Source organism: Esox lucius, chromosome 14 (assembly GCF_011004845.1).
Source record: "Esox lucius isolate fEsoLuc1 chromosome 14, fEsoLuc1.pri, whole genome shotgun sequence".
Taxonomy (NCBI): domain Eukaryota; kingdom Metazoa; phylum Chordata; class Actinopteri; order Esociformes; family Esocidae; genus Esox; species Esox lucius.
In genome coordinates this window covers 34,414,532-34,429,608 of record NC_047582.1, presented here as the reverse complement: position 1 = coordinate 34,429,608, position 15,077 = coordinate 34,414,532, and the positions used below count along the sequence as shown (strand labels likewise).

Sequence of the window (15,077 nt, the reverse complement as noted above, 5' to 3'; positions counted from 1 at the left end):
TGTGTGTCCAGTCTGGGACACAGACTAGGAGTTAGCAGGAACCACCTGAACACCAGGAGTTAGCAGGGACCACCTGAACACCAGGAGTTAGCAGGGACCACCTAAACACCAGGAGTTAGCAGGAACCACCTGAACACCAGGAGTTAGCAGGGACCACCTGAACACCAGGAGTTAGCAGGGACCACCTAAACACCAGGAGTTAGCAGGAACCACCTGAACACCAGGAGTTAGCAGGGACCACCTGAACACCAGGAGTTAGCAGGGACCACCTAAACACCAGGAGTTAGCAGGGACCACCTGAACACCAGGAGTTAGCAGGGACCACCTGAACACCAGGAGTTAGCAGGAACCACCTAAACACCAGGAGTTAGCAGGAACCACCTGAACACCAGGAGTTAGCAGGGACCACCTGAACACCAGGAGTTAGCAGGGACCACCTAAACACCAGGAGTTAGCAGGGACCACCTGAACACCAGGAGTTAGCAGGGACCACCTAAACACCAGGAGTTAGCAGGAACCACCTGAACACCAGGAGTTAGCAGGGACCACCTGAACACCAGGAGTTAGCAGGGACCACCTAAACACCAGGAGTTAGCAGGGACCACCTGAACACCAGGAGTTAGCAGGGACCACCTAAACACCAGGAGTTAGCAGGGACCACCTGAACACCAGGAGTTAGCAGGGACCACCTGAACACCAGGAGTTAGCTGGGACCACCTAAACAACAGGAGTTAGCAGGAACCACCTGAACACCAGGAGTTAGCAGGGACCACCTAAACACCAGGAGTTAGCAGGGACCACCTGAACACCAGGAGTTAGCAGGGACCACCTGAACACCAGGAGTTAGCTGGGACCACCTAAACAACAGGAGTTAGCAGGAACCACCTGAACACCAGGAGTTAGCAGAGTCCACCTCTTCTCCACTATGTTATTTTTTCTGCAGTGTGACTACTGCAAAACAAAGAACCTATCAGAGAGCCAAGGAAACCCACACTGAGCTTCTGGTGTTGACCAGGAACTCCTGCGCTCCAACTGGGAACAGACTGTCTCTTGGGAATGGATTGGGACCGCTTTAATATCTGCAGGTTTAAGAGGCCAAACTATTCCAAATATGCTAGCCGTCCTACATGTGAGAACACAGACTGTGTAGCATGGGTCCATCTGCATGAAATGAAACACAAACTAGCCTTTCTAGGGGATACACACATGCATGTTTCAAGGGAAATGCCCTGTGTGTGTGTGAGTGTGTGTGTGTGTGTTCTCTTTCAGTGAATGGAGGAGTTCAGAAGCCATCTGTGGCTGTCTTGTCTCACCTAGGACAGGAAATAGAGGCTGGCCATGGGGGGAAGCAGGATAGTGTGTGTGTGTGTGCGTGTGTGTGTTTGTGTGGGGAGAGACAGGATGAAGGCGTTGTAGGGAGGCCTGACCATCAATAACACATGTCACATACCCAAGTTGCCTCAGCTCATCTCTCACACTCACACACACACACAGACTCACATACAAGGTGATGATCAGCAGGATATAATCATTATAAAAAATAAAATGTTACCTTCCTTAACTTCAATAACATAATATTTATGCCTAACCTTAACCTAACCCTGAGTGCTAAACCTGAACTTTTAATGCGTATACACACACACACACACACACATACACACACACACACACACACACACACACATACACACACACACACACATACACACACACACACACATACACACACACACACACACTTACATACACATACATACACACACACACACATACACACACTTACATACACACACACATTCATACACACACACACACTTACATACACATACACACACATACACACACTTACATACACACACACATTCATACACACGCACACATTTTTGTGTCACTATCCTTATTCAGACCAAAACATGTATTCCCAAATCCCTAGCCTTAAACCTTACCCCAGTTGTACATTTTGCCCAATAAGCAAACCACCTTGCTGAACAAGGCCTTCCTCGTTGGGAACGGCAAAAATACTAGAATTGACACATCCATGGGTAGTTGGCATGTACTCCGTTACAGACAGATGGGGACTAACCGTGCTCAGTGAACCTTCCAACAGGGCACAGAAGTGAAATGTGGAAAATCTTAAATCGCATGTAGAAAATAGTCCGTTCACCCCTTGGTTCCGGAGAGATGTATTTACGCAGTGAATGAATCACTCTAAAGACTAACAAGGAATAAATATGAAATAATTTGAATCACATTAAAGAACATAAAGAGTAAATATCAAATGATACAAATAACATTAAAGATTGACATGGAATAAATATGAAATTATACAAATAGCGATGGCATACAATATAAGGGGAGTACTAGGGCCAAGTTGGTATGTGGAGGCACAGGTCTTTTTGGTTTCTACAATAGGCGCGTGAGGTGTGTGTGTGTGTGTGACATCTGGATACATGTTTATATATGTTTTGTATGAATGTGTGTGTTGTACGGCCTCGTAGTCGTCAAACAAATGTCTTTCACTCAATGTTGTTCTGTCTGTAGCTCGTGGGGAGTTGATTCACGAAAAGGCACCAAAAAATAACTTCCCGGCACCCCGGGAAGTTATTTTACATACTTTAAAAAAAGTTTTTAAGAGGTTTTTGAATAATGGGTAGGAATACTGCTGTCCTGACTTCGGAGAGAAGCTGGTTCCACCATTGGTGTGCCCAGGATGGAGCTTAACTGGGCTTAGTAGGAGCTGCCCTCCTGTACGGGAGGGACGGCCAACAGGACAGAGGTGTCCGAAGAAATCCAAAGGCAAACACCGTGGTCTGGTAGAGGATGCCAGCTTCAACTGGAAGGCAGTGGAGTGTGTGGAGGAGTGGTGTGACATGGGAAGACTTGGGTTGGTTGAACAGCACACATGCTGCAGCATTCTGGAAAAGTCACTGGGGTTTTCCTGGTACGTGTAGAAATCCCAACAATCACCCCAGACATCAGACGACCAGTGCCTGGATTTTTATCAGTCTCACATCCTGCGTGAGATAATACCTGACGATTGTTGTAAAGCATCAACCTGTGAGAGGTCATCGCTATCATGTTAAAATTTTTGGGAGGGACATGCCAGGAAGTTTTCAACCATGACGCAGAGGTTTTGGGTTGACCAAGCCTTCCCCTTGAGAAGGAGCAGATCCATCTTGTCAAGGCTGAGCTTGAGGTAGTGGGTCAACATCCAGGCAGACTGGTAAAAATCCAGACGTGTTGCCACCTGGGGTAGGATAGAAGTAGTCGACTGAATAGAAGCGTCAATGTGAAGACAAGTGACATGAAGAGAATCAAGCCTAAATACTGTGTTCTGAAAAACGAGATGCTTGAAATAATGCGCTGATCCCTTTTTGACATGGTGAAAAATAAGCGTTGCACAGATAGCTGTTAACCCCGTCCACCTCCAGTTTTTCATTACAGTATTTCTGCTTGCTGTTGACTTTACAGGACAGGAAGTAAACTGTTAGAGCTTTGACATGACAGGAAGTAAACTGTTAGAGCTTTGACATGACAGGAAGTAAACTGTTAGAGCTTTGACATGACAGGAAGTAAACTGTTAGAGCTTTGACATGACAGGAAGTAAACTGTTAGAGCATTGACTGGACATTAAGTAAACTGTTACAGCTTTTACAGGACAGGAAGTAAACTGTTACAACCTTGATAAAACAGGAAGTAAACCGTTACAGCTTTGACAGGACAGGAAGTAAGCTGTCACAGCTTTGATAAGACAGGAAGTAAGCTGTTACAGCTTTGGCTGGGCAGGAAGTAAACTTTTCTTGTTTTGACAGGGCAGGAAGTGAGCTGTTCCAGCCAGCTATACATGCTCAGAGACAGGTTAATACATACCATCTGCTCAGATATACACTGCTATGTTGTGTGTGTGTGTGTGTGTGTGTGCGCGTGTGTGTGTGGATTTGCTCTGCCTGGCTGTAATACAGCAAAATATCTCTTCCCATTTAACTATTGAGCTCTTGAAGGAGCGATCATTGAACATACATCTAGTATATACCAAAACACCTACACAGTTTAAAAAGGGAGGTCTATTACATTACATCAGCTAAACATATTTATGTTGCAGGTTTAATTTGGTAAAGTTAAAACAATGACACTTTCACGAGAGTGATAAAGAGAGTGAGAACGAGAACAGAGGGAAAGAATATGTAAATGCTGTCTAACTGAGTGTCTTCACAGTGGAACCAGACCTTTATGTTTTGCAATCCGTAACAATCCTGTAACAACACAACCTAAACTGAATGGAACAAATTCAACAAACCTGAATTATTGCACATATAACAGTTGCGGTCTCCTCCTGTCATCCATTCCTCTGCTCCTCCTCTCATCCAGTCTTCTCCTCTTTTCTAATGCTCTTCTCCCCTCCCTCCATCTCCTCCTCTCCTTCCTCTCTCCCTCTTTTTCTCCTTTCAGAAGAGACTCTGGGAACTGATTTCACTTCAAAGAGTCCAGAGTGGTCCTAAACGGAGCAGATCCCATTTGTATGCCCCCCCCCCACCTCCCACCCACCACCCCGAAGAAAAACCTACTAACAAAAGGCTGCTTGTCCTGCCAGGCATTTTCCACATTCCTGGCCGCTGCTGACATTTTTCTTCTCTACAAAGAGCCCTTCGGTAAATGCCCCCTAATCGCAGGGTTTAGCCCGGGTCCAGATAGGTGGCATTCATAGCTCTGTTTGGTAGGAGGGAGGGAGGGAGGGAGGGAGGCAGAGCTAGAGTTAGGGGGAATAGAGTAGTCCTCTAGAATCAGATATCTGGGATAGAGTACAAAGGAGCCTGCGTAGCTAGGGACCCTATTTGGTACACTACGTTTTCCAGGGCCCTATGGAGAGATGACACCCTATTCCCTATGTAGTACACTACTTTAACCAGATCCCTATGGCGAGATGACACTCTATTCCCTATGTAGTACACTACTTTAACCAGATCCCTATGGAGAGATGACACCCTATTCCCTATTTAGTGCACTTTTTTAACCAGATCCCTATGGAGAGATGACACCCTAATTCCTATATAGAACACTATGTTAACCAGAACCCTATGGAGAGATGACACCCTATTCCTTATATAGTGCAGTTCTTGGTGGGGGAGGGACAGAGGGATGGATTTGGTGGGAGGGCTTACTGGGTGGCATTCCATCAGCTCTGCCGCTGGGTGTGGGGGAGGGACAGAGGGACTGGAAAGTGGATGGTGGCTGTATTGAATTATGTTTTTTACCTACATTGTTTTTATTATACTTCTCTGTTTAAGCGACGTCTGTGCAAAGAAAGTTTGGTTGAGGTCAACGTCTGCCTGTGGTAAACAGAGTGTTTATTTACTGAGAGCTCTTTAAAGCTTCTCTCTAAAACAATGAGCACACTTGAAATATTACCACGACATTCAGTAGACAAAGGATTCGTTGTCAAAAAAAGCATAATCAGGAAAAGTGATGACAACTCAATATAGCCTTGTCTACAAACATACACACTGTACAATGCACAAAGACACACACACACATACACACAGTTCATACACACATACAGACATGTCCTCCAGAATGATTGGCCACCATGGTAAAGATGAGCAAAAGACACTCTCATGAAGACATACATGTGAGTGCCTGGAGTTTGCTAAACATTACCGGAACCTTATTGAAACCATGTTCTATGGTGAAATGTATTGTTTTCATCAAGCAGAGGCTTTCCTCTGCAAGAAAACCAAATAGATTTCGGTAATACAGGAGGTGATGTCTAACTGTAGTTTTTAAGACTCCAGGATTCAACTGACTTCTGCAGTTTTCCAGTCTTGATCCACAGAGATCGGCTTACCTCTGAAATCGTGTTTCTCACTGTGGGTGGAGGCAAAATACACCTAGGTCCTCTTTCAGGCAGGTTCCTCTGCACCTCAGTAGATGTAAACTTCTTAGTTATTCCCCTGATAGTGGATGTTTAAGCGTACAGGTGTCTTTGTAAGTAATTACCTGATTTGTGAAGTTCAACCACCTTTGCTCTCATTTCATTTGTCGTATTTGACCTTTCCCACGCTGATAAATAACTAAGGGAGTTTGTCATGTGAGAAATAGAGGAGGAGAGCTATAGATGGAGGGAGATAGGAAGGTGGTGGAGACAGAGGGAGATAGGAGGGTGGTGGAGACAGAGGGAGATAGGAGGGTGGTGGAGACAGAGGGAGATAGGAGGGTGGTGGAGACAGAGGGAGATAGGAGGGTGGTGGAGACAGGGGGAGATAGGAGGGTGGTGGAGACAGAGGGAGATAGGAGTGTGGTGGAGACAGGGGGAGATAGGAGGGTGGTGGAGACAGGGGGAGATAGGAGGGTGGTGGAGACAGGGGGAGATAGGAGGGTGGTGGAGACAGGGAGATAGGAGGGTTGTAGAGACAGAGGGAGATAGGAGGGTGGTGGAGACAGAGGGAGATAGGAGGGTGGTGGAGACAGGGGGAGATAGGAGGGTGGTGGAGACAGAGGGAGATAGGAGGGTGGTGGAGACAGGGGGAGATAGAGGTAGAGAGAGAGAAATAGATCGATAGCAAGCAGGTCTTTGCAGAAGTGTCCTCAGAGTACATCAAATGCCTGGAAGTGCAAATGTGAAGACAATTGTATCGGAACTGTATCAATTCACTAGATTTTCCCCCGATTGAAGGCCACAATCCTGCGTATCTCAAACATGTTGTTGTAAATTGAGATGTTATGTAAATTATTATAACAACTAAGATAGGTTTATCTTGTGTTTTGTTCTCTCTTTTGTAATGAAAATAAACTCTATATCTCCTGTTTCTAATGGGTGGTCACATTGTTATTGCAGCAGTAGGGGGGGTGGTTCCCTGTTGTCATGACATCAGTATTGGGGCAGTTCCCTGTTGTCATGACAGCAGTATTGGGGGCTGTTCCCGGTTGTTATGACAGCAGTATGGGGGGTGGTTCCCTGTTGTTAGGACAGCAGTATCGGGGGTGGTTCCCTGTTGTTAGGACAGCAGTATCGGGGGGGGTTCCCTGTTGATATGACAGCAGGATGGGGTGGTGGTTCCCTGTTGTTATGACAGCAGTATGGGGGGTGGTTCCCTGTTGTTATGACAGCAGTGTGGGGGGTTGTTCCCTGTTGTTATGACAGCAGTATGGGGGGTTGTTCCCTGTTGTTATGACAGCAGTATGGGGGGTGGTTCCCTGTTGTTATGACAGCAGTATGGGGGGGTTCCCTGTTGTTATGACAGCGGTATGGGGGGTTCCCTGTTGCTATGACAGCAGTATGAGTGGTGGTTCCCTGTTGCTATGACAGCAGTATGAGTGGTGGTTCCCTGTTGTTTTGACAGAAGTATGGGTGGTGGTTCCCTGTTGTTTTGACAGCAGTATGGGAGGTGGTTCCCTGTTGATATGACAGCAGTATGGAGAGGGTGGTTCCCTGTTGTTATGACAGCAGTGTGGTGGTGGTTCCCTGTTGCTATGACAGCAATATGGGGGGTGATTCCCTGTTGATATGACAGCAGTAGGGGGGTTGGTTCCCTGTTGTTATGACAGCAGTAAAGGGGGTGGTTCCCTGTTGATAGGACAGCAGTACGGGGGGGTTCCCTCTTGTTATGACAGCAGTACGGAGAGGGCGGTTCCCTGTTGTTATGGCAGCAGTATGGGGGTGGCTCCCTGTTGTTATGGCAACAGTTGGGAGGAGTGTCCTACTTTTCAGGTTGCCATTGCCTCGAGACAGGCAGACATGGTGGCAGGATGTGGCAGAGTTCACTACAAATGACCCATTATCTGTGTTCCGCTTGAAAAGGAGTGAATTGACCACAGCCCTAATTGGCTCAGAGATGTAGGGCTGTAATCTCTGTCTGTCTCTTGATCCAGCTCAATCCATCACTTTCTAAAAATACTTTATGAATGAAATAATGAATTGATTGTTCCTATTTGTTTACAGTGAAATAATGTCTTACTTTTTCAGGTAGGTTTACTGAGAACATCATATTTTCAGCAGCTGCTGGGTGCAGCTGACACCGTTACCTCAGGATGTTCACTGTTGGCTCAGGGATTTGATCTAGCAAGCATTCAGTTACTTGCAAGAGGCTCTGACCACTAGTTTACCTTTTACCATAAGTTCCTAGAGCTTTTTTCACCATTCCAGAGTAAAAAAGAAGGGTCTTCTTGGTTCTAGACATGGTTGTGGAAGCAGGGTCTTCTTGGTTCTAGACATGGTTGTGGAAGCAGGGTCTTCTTGGTTCTAGACATGGTTGTGGAAGCAGGGTCTTCTTGGTTCTAGACATGGTTGTGGAAGCAGGGTCTTCTTGGTTCTAGACATGGTTGTGGAAGCAGGGTCTTCTTGGTTCTAGACATGGTTGTGGAAGCAGGGTCTTCTTGGTTCTAGACATGGTTGTGGAAGCAGGGTCTTCTTGGTTCTAGACATGGTTGTGGAAGCAGGGTCTTCTTGGTTCTAGACATGGTTGTGGAAGCAGGGTCTTCTTGGTTCTAGACTAGGGCTGCAACTATTTTGGTAATCGATGAATCTGTTGGTTTGATAAATCGATTAATTGGATAGAAAGAATATATAAGTCCAGAAATAAAGTAAAATATTAGTATTTTATTTTAAATAAATTATTCTTATTCTTTTACAATGCCTTCATTAAAACATTTGTAGGCAGGAGTAATAAAACAAATAGAAATGTGCAAAAACTAAAATTATATCATATTATCATTTTCAAGACTGTTGGAAAAACTTTCAGGGTACTACCTCATGAAGCTAGTTAAGAAACCTTTGACTGAGACTGTAAATGTTAATCCATACATACATACCTCAATGTTTCTGTTGTAGAGAAATATAGAACTCACCAAATTTGAGACTAATGGGTTAATTCATCAGTTACATTGTGAATGCTTAGCTAGCCGGAGCTGCTAAACTTAAGTTCAAAAGACCATTTGTAAAGAAAACATGAGTGATCAGGCAAAACGTATTTGATTTCACATGGGATTCACATTCAACTGTAGGTCATAATAGAATGGCACAATCATAAAACAAAACATAGCAACAAACAAGCTTAGTTCAGCTGGACCGCATTTGAAAGTATTGCCCTCTTGAGATTCAAACCCGGGTCGCCCACATGTAAGGCTGTGTTGCTAACCACTACACCACAGAGCTCAACCTTCGATGAGCGTCAGTATAGCCTTTATCCTGAACAAATTGTTTGCCACTGGCTGTTTTAACAGCTTATTAGCCAGTAATAGTATTTACCAGTATCTACTAACTTACTGGAATAGTCATAGGAATTGAGCAATTGTTAGCGAGTCTGCCAAAGCTATTTCATTTCAGGGCATAAAAACGTATGTTTTCTTTCAATAACTATCAAGAAAGTTGACGCTAACTAACTTTATCAAGTGAAACGATTAGAGAATCGTGGAAATAAAATAAATGTTGTTGTTCACAACAGATTTGAACTTGAGCCTTCCACGTGAGAGGCACTGTCTTTTACCATAACGCCTTGGCATTATGCATTTCACCAGTCGCTAAACACTATTGAGCATTGTGTTAAAGTGACTAATGTTTCTTATTAAGTTTACCCCCACCAGAAATAGCGTCTATGAGCTGTTAGCTTTTGCCACTGGCTGTTTGAACAGCTTATTAGCCAGTAATAGGCTTACTGGTATCTACTAACTTCTTAGGAATAATCTTAAGAATTTGGCAATTGCTAGTGAGACTGAAGATGAACTATACCATTCAAGAAACAGTCGCAATATAACCATATACAATTTCAGGTTTCTGTTTTAGCCAGCAAAGTTTTCGTCAATACAGAATAATTCACAATGCATACTTTGTCAGTCAGTCAGTCAGTCACTCAGTAAGAGACATTCGCTCTTCTTAGCCGTCTCCGCTGACGCAGTCTGGCAAAAAACTAACCCCTGTTCAAAAGTCTGCATACCCTTAGTTCTTAATACTGTGTATTGCCCCCTTTAGCATCAATGACAGCGTGCAGTCTTTTGTAATAGTTGTCTATGAGGCCCCAAATTCTTGCAAATGGTATAGCTTCCCATTTGTCTTGGCAAAATGCCTCCAGGTCATGCAAAGTGTTTGGCAAAATGCCTCCAGGTCATGCAAAGCGCTTATGATTGTGACCATGAAGCCCTATTCTGGTCTCGTCCCTCCAAATTACAGTGTGCCAGAAGCTGTGAGGCTTGTCAAGTTGCTTTTTTCTGGCAACCCGACCATGCAGCTTATTATGTTCAAGTATCGTCATATTGTGCTTTTTGAAACAACCAAACCGTCTTTTTCCAGAGCAGCCTGTATTTCTCCTGAGGTTACCAGTGGGTTTTTCTTTGTATCCCGAAAAATTCTCCGGCATTTTTGCCTGAAATCTTTCTTGGTCAACCTGACCTTCGTTTGGTATCAAGAGATCCCCAAATTTTCCACTTCTTAATGAGTGATTGAACAGTACTGACTGGCATTTGCAAGGCTTTGGATATCTTTTTATATCCTTTTCCATCTTTATTAAGTTCCATTACCTTGTTAAGCAGGTCTTTTGACAGTTCTTTTCTGCTTCCCATGGCTCAGCATCTAGCCTGCTCAGTGCATCCATGTGAGAACTAAAAAACTCATTGACTATTTATACACAGACACTAATTGCAAATTAAAAAGCCACAGGTTTGGGAAATTCATCTTTAATTGCCATTTTCACCTGTGTGTGTCACCTTGTGTGTCAGTAACAAGACCAAACATTCAAGGGTATGTCAACTTTTACTCAGGCCATTTGGGTGTTTTCGGTTATCATTATGATTTAAAAAGGAGCCAAACAACTGTGTGATAATAAATGGCTTCGTATGATCGCTATCCTTAATTATTATTCTTTTTTTTCAAAATCAATTCCAATATTTCATTTCTGCCAGGGTATGCAAACTTATGAGCACAACGGTACACACAAACTCAGTGTGCTCAAGTAGACTTGATGCATTCAAGATGAACTTTTTTTCCAATTAAAAACATAACTCCATGAATACAAACTTAAGTTAAAAACTTACGTTTTAACAGGGACGTGTAGACCTTTTATATCCACTGTACATATACTTAATACTTGTACATTTTCTCCTCTCCCCTATTTGCCTTCATTGCACATCTATCCATTCCACTTGTAATGTCTACTAGACTTAATACTTGTAAATATCCTGTACTCTTCTATTTGCACTTCTGTTTAGATGTTAACTGCATTTCGTTGTACAGTACTCATACTGTTCAATGACAATAAAATTTAATCTAATCTAAAAATCTAATCTAATCAAACAATGGCAAATACATTTCAGTTAGCTTAGTATTCACCATCAATGTGTTCACAAATATTATGAAAATATAGTAACTATGTTGTATGCTGGTGAAAGAAAGTTGGCTTAAAATGTAATTACACCCTTTAATATAAAATGTTTTTGTATGTTCGCTAAATTAGATGTTTTTCTTACGAATTCTGGCCAGTCTCTGGTAGACCCAACTAATCGATAATGACATTCTTTACCAACAATTTAGATTATCTACGTTATCGTAGATAGACAGCCTATGACTTGGGGCTTGTTTACAGCCTATGACTTGGGGCTTGTTTACAGCCTATGACTTGGGGCTTGTTTATAGCCTATGACTTGGGGCTTGTTTACAGCCTATGACTTGGGGCTTGTTTACAGCCTATGACTTGGGGCTTGTTTACAGCCTATGACTTGGGCCTTGTTTACAGCCTATGACTTGGGCCTTGTTTACAGCCTATGACTTGGGCCTTGTTTACAGCCTATGACTTGGGGCTTGTTTACAGCCTATGACTTGGGGCTTGGGGCGCAACACTTTGGCCCCATGGAGTTGTGCACTGTTGGAACTGTACATTTTCTGTGCTATGCGCGCACATATCGCTCAATGATGGATGGCCACAATCGTGCGTGGTACATCTCGAACATGCCAGTTTAAATTCAATCGCATTGGAAATGTGCAAACTAAGATTGGTATATCTAGTGTTTTATGCTCTCCCTCCTAATGTAGACAAGCCCTTGGTTGGCTGGAGTATTTTAGTATTTTTAGGGTCCTTGGGAAGTTGGCTTCTAAATTTTACAACTCTGTGTGTGTGTGTATGTATGTGTGTGTGGAGATTTTTAAAGGCCCATTTTGGAATGCATGTCCAAAGTACAAAGACCTGTATAAATGCAGGAAGGGGCCTAGTGAGGATTAACTGATGTTCCTCTCTCCTGTCTTCACTCTCCTCCCCTCCTCTCTGCTCCTTTCTTTCCTCCTCTCTGCTCCTTTCTTTCCTCCTCTCTGCTCCTTTCTTCCCTCCTCTCTGCTCCTTTCTTTCCTCCTCTCTGCTCCTTTCTTCCCTCCTCTCTGCTCCTTTCTTTCCTCCTCTCCGCTCCTTTCTTCCCTCCTCTCTGCTCCTTTCTTCCCTCCTCTCTGCTCCTTTCTTCCCTCCTCTCTGCTCCTTTCTTCCCTCCTCTCCACTCCTTTCTTCTCCTTTCTATTCCATTCTTCCTTTCCTGTCGTCTCAATTCTTCTCTCCTCTCCCTAAAGGTGACTGTATTACTCTCAGGGTGTGTAAACTGCTTACTGTAATGTTAACTTAATGCTGAATTAACAGCTTCACCCAAACACTGTCGGTCCCATAAATATAGACCTTACTATATGGGTTAGGGCTAGGGAAAGACTACATGTAGACCTTCATACAGTGGTTAGGGCCAGGGAAAGACTACATATAGACCATCCTATATAGGTTAGGGCTAGGGAAAGACTAAATATAGACTTTCCTATAGGGGCTAGGGCCAAGGAAAGACTACAAATAGACTTTCCTATAGGGGCTAGGGCCAAGGAAATACTACAAATAGACTTTCCTATAGGGGCTAGGGCCAAGGAAAGACTACATATAGACTTTCCTATAGGGGCTAGGACCAAGGAAAGACTACAAATAGACTTTCCTATAGGGGCTAGGGCCAAGGAAAGACTGCCTATAGACTTTCCTATAGGGGCTAGGACCAAGGAAAGACTACAAATAGACTTTCCTATAGGGGCTAGGGCCAAGGAAAGACTACATATAGACTTTCCTATAGGGGCTAGGGCCAAGGAAAGACTGCCTATAGAGACCAGATGTTACACCCAGTGTAGGTGCTCTATTATGTGTGGTAGTGGAAGTTGTAACTGTATAAATGGTAGGCATTTCAAAGCATTACTGGCCTCGCTCTTCACATACTTTTTAATCTGAAACATATCAGGAAATACTTCAGTTTCTCAGCCTCTTTGTTAGTCTCTCTGTACTTTTCTCTCCGTGTTTCTGTCAGGAGTGCTTTAAAATAGGCTGTACATTTGAGACTGAAGTGTCCACAACAACATTGGGTACTTAGACCGAAGTTCTTATCTGAAAATTGAAATTTTGCAAAAGGACTTCTACATCCACTGAGGATGTTAATTAGTAGTGGTCCTAAAATCAAATATCAACATTTGTTTTCTCTTGAAAGAATGTCCAAAGGTTACCGGCAGGCCAGTCGGCATTTGTGTGATGTGTCAGGGGTGTGATGTGTCAGGGGTGTGTGGTGTCTGGGGTTTGTGTGTGTGTGCACGTGTGTGTGTGTGTGTGGTCTATTGCAAAAAACAAACATCTACTACTGTAAGCTGTTCTGGATAAGAGCATCTGACGACTTACTGAACTGTAGAAATGTAAATGTTTGGCCCAGTTATCTTTAAAAGAATAAACCATAGAATGTTTAGGTTTAGGGGATCGAGTTGAGGGATTAGGGTTAGAGTTATGGACAGAAGCTAAGGTTGAATTATGATTTGAGGCTGGGATCAGACACTAGAGAAAAAAAACTGTAGTATTGACCATATAAATGCATATTTTACTGATTGACAGATATATATATTTTTTTAAAAAGGACATATTTTTACTTCTATGGTGGTAACTGTGTAAACTGAAGGCGTGTGTTAGCAGTTCAGTGAGATGTGTGTTAGCCTGTGAACATCTCTGGTTGAAGTTAACCTTGCAGACAAAACTGCTGCTCACAGAAGGGAGCAATGTAGTGGTCGATAGATAGTGGGTGAAGGAAATAGCAAGCCATTTAGGACATTTCTGTTGAGGTGTTGATAAAACAAACCCTTGTTGGATTTGGTTTGACATCAGTGATTTGGTCCCTGTAGTGTTCCCAGAGTGTCTGTAGTGTTCCCATAGTGTCTGTAGGGTTCCCAGAGTGTCTGTAGTGTTCCCATAGTGTCTGTAGTGTTCCCAGAGTGTCTGTAGTGTTCCCATAGTGTCTGTAGGGTTCCCAGAGTGTCTGTAGTGTTCCCATAGTGTCTGTAGTGTTCCCAGAGTGTCTGTAGTGTTCCCATAGTGTCTGTAGGGTTCCCAGAGTGTCTGTAGTGTTCCCATAGTGTCTGTAGTGTTCCCAGAGTGTCTGTAGTGTTCCCATAGTGTCTGTAGTGTTCCCAGAGTGTCTGTAGTGTTCCCATAGTGTCTGTAGGGTTCCCAGAGTGTCACTGTAGGGTTCCCAGAGTGTCTGTAGTGTTCCCAGAGTGTCTGTAGTGTTCCCATAGTGTCTGTAGTGTTCCCAGAGTGTCCCTGTAGGGTTCCCAGAGTGTCTGTAGGGTTCCCAGAGTGTCTGTAGGGTTCCCAGAGTGTCCCTGTAGGGTTCCCAGAGTGTCCCTGTTGGGTTCCCAGAGTGTCCCCGTTGGGTTCCTAGAGTGTCCCTGTAGGGGTCCCAGAGTGTTCCTGTAGGGGTCCCAGAGTGTTCCTGTAGGGGTCCCAGAGTGTATGTAGGGGTCCAAGAGTGTCTGTAATGTTCCCAGTGTGTGTCCGTGTAGGGTTCCCAGAATGTCTGTAGGGTTCCCAGAATGTCTGTAGGGTTCCCAGAATGTCTGTAGGGTTCCCAGAATGTCTGTAGGGTTTCCAGAATGTCTGTAGGGTTTCCAGGTGTCCTATTAGTTTTATTCAGAATGTGGAAGCGTCATCTTCCCAGTGTTCCTCTATGACCAGTGTTGGCAGGCCACCAGTGTTGACATTTACTAAGTTACGGATTCAAACACACACACAGCCTCGCAAACACACAGCCTCGCAAACACACAGCCTTGC

The 15,077-nt window shown here is 43.9% G+C and overlaps 1 protein-coding gene across 3 annotated transcripts in view; it reads left to right on the top strand.

Moving 5' to 3' along the window:
• Window positions 1-15,077, top strand: part of hmga2 (high mobility group AT-hook 2) — a 49,181-nt gene that overhangs the window by 24,040 nt on the left and 10,064 nt on the right. The gene's annotated exons all lie outside the window — the stretch shown is intronic.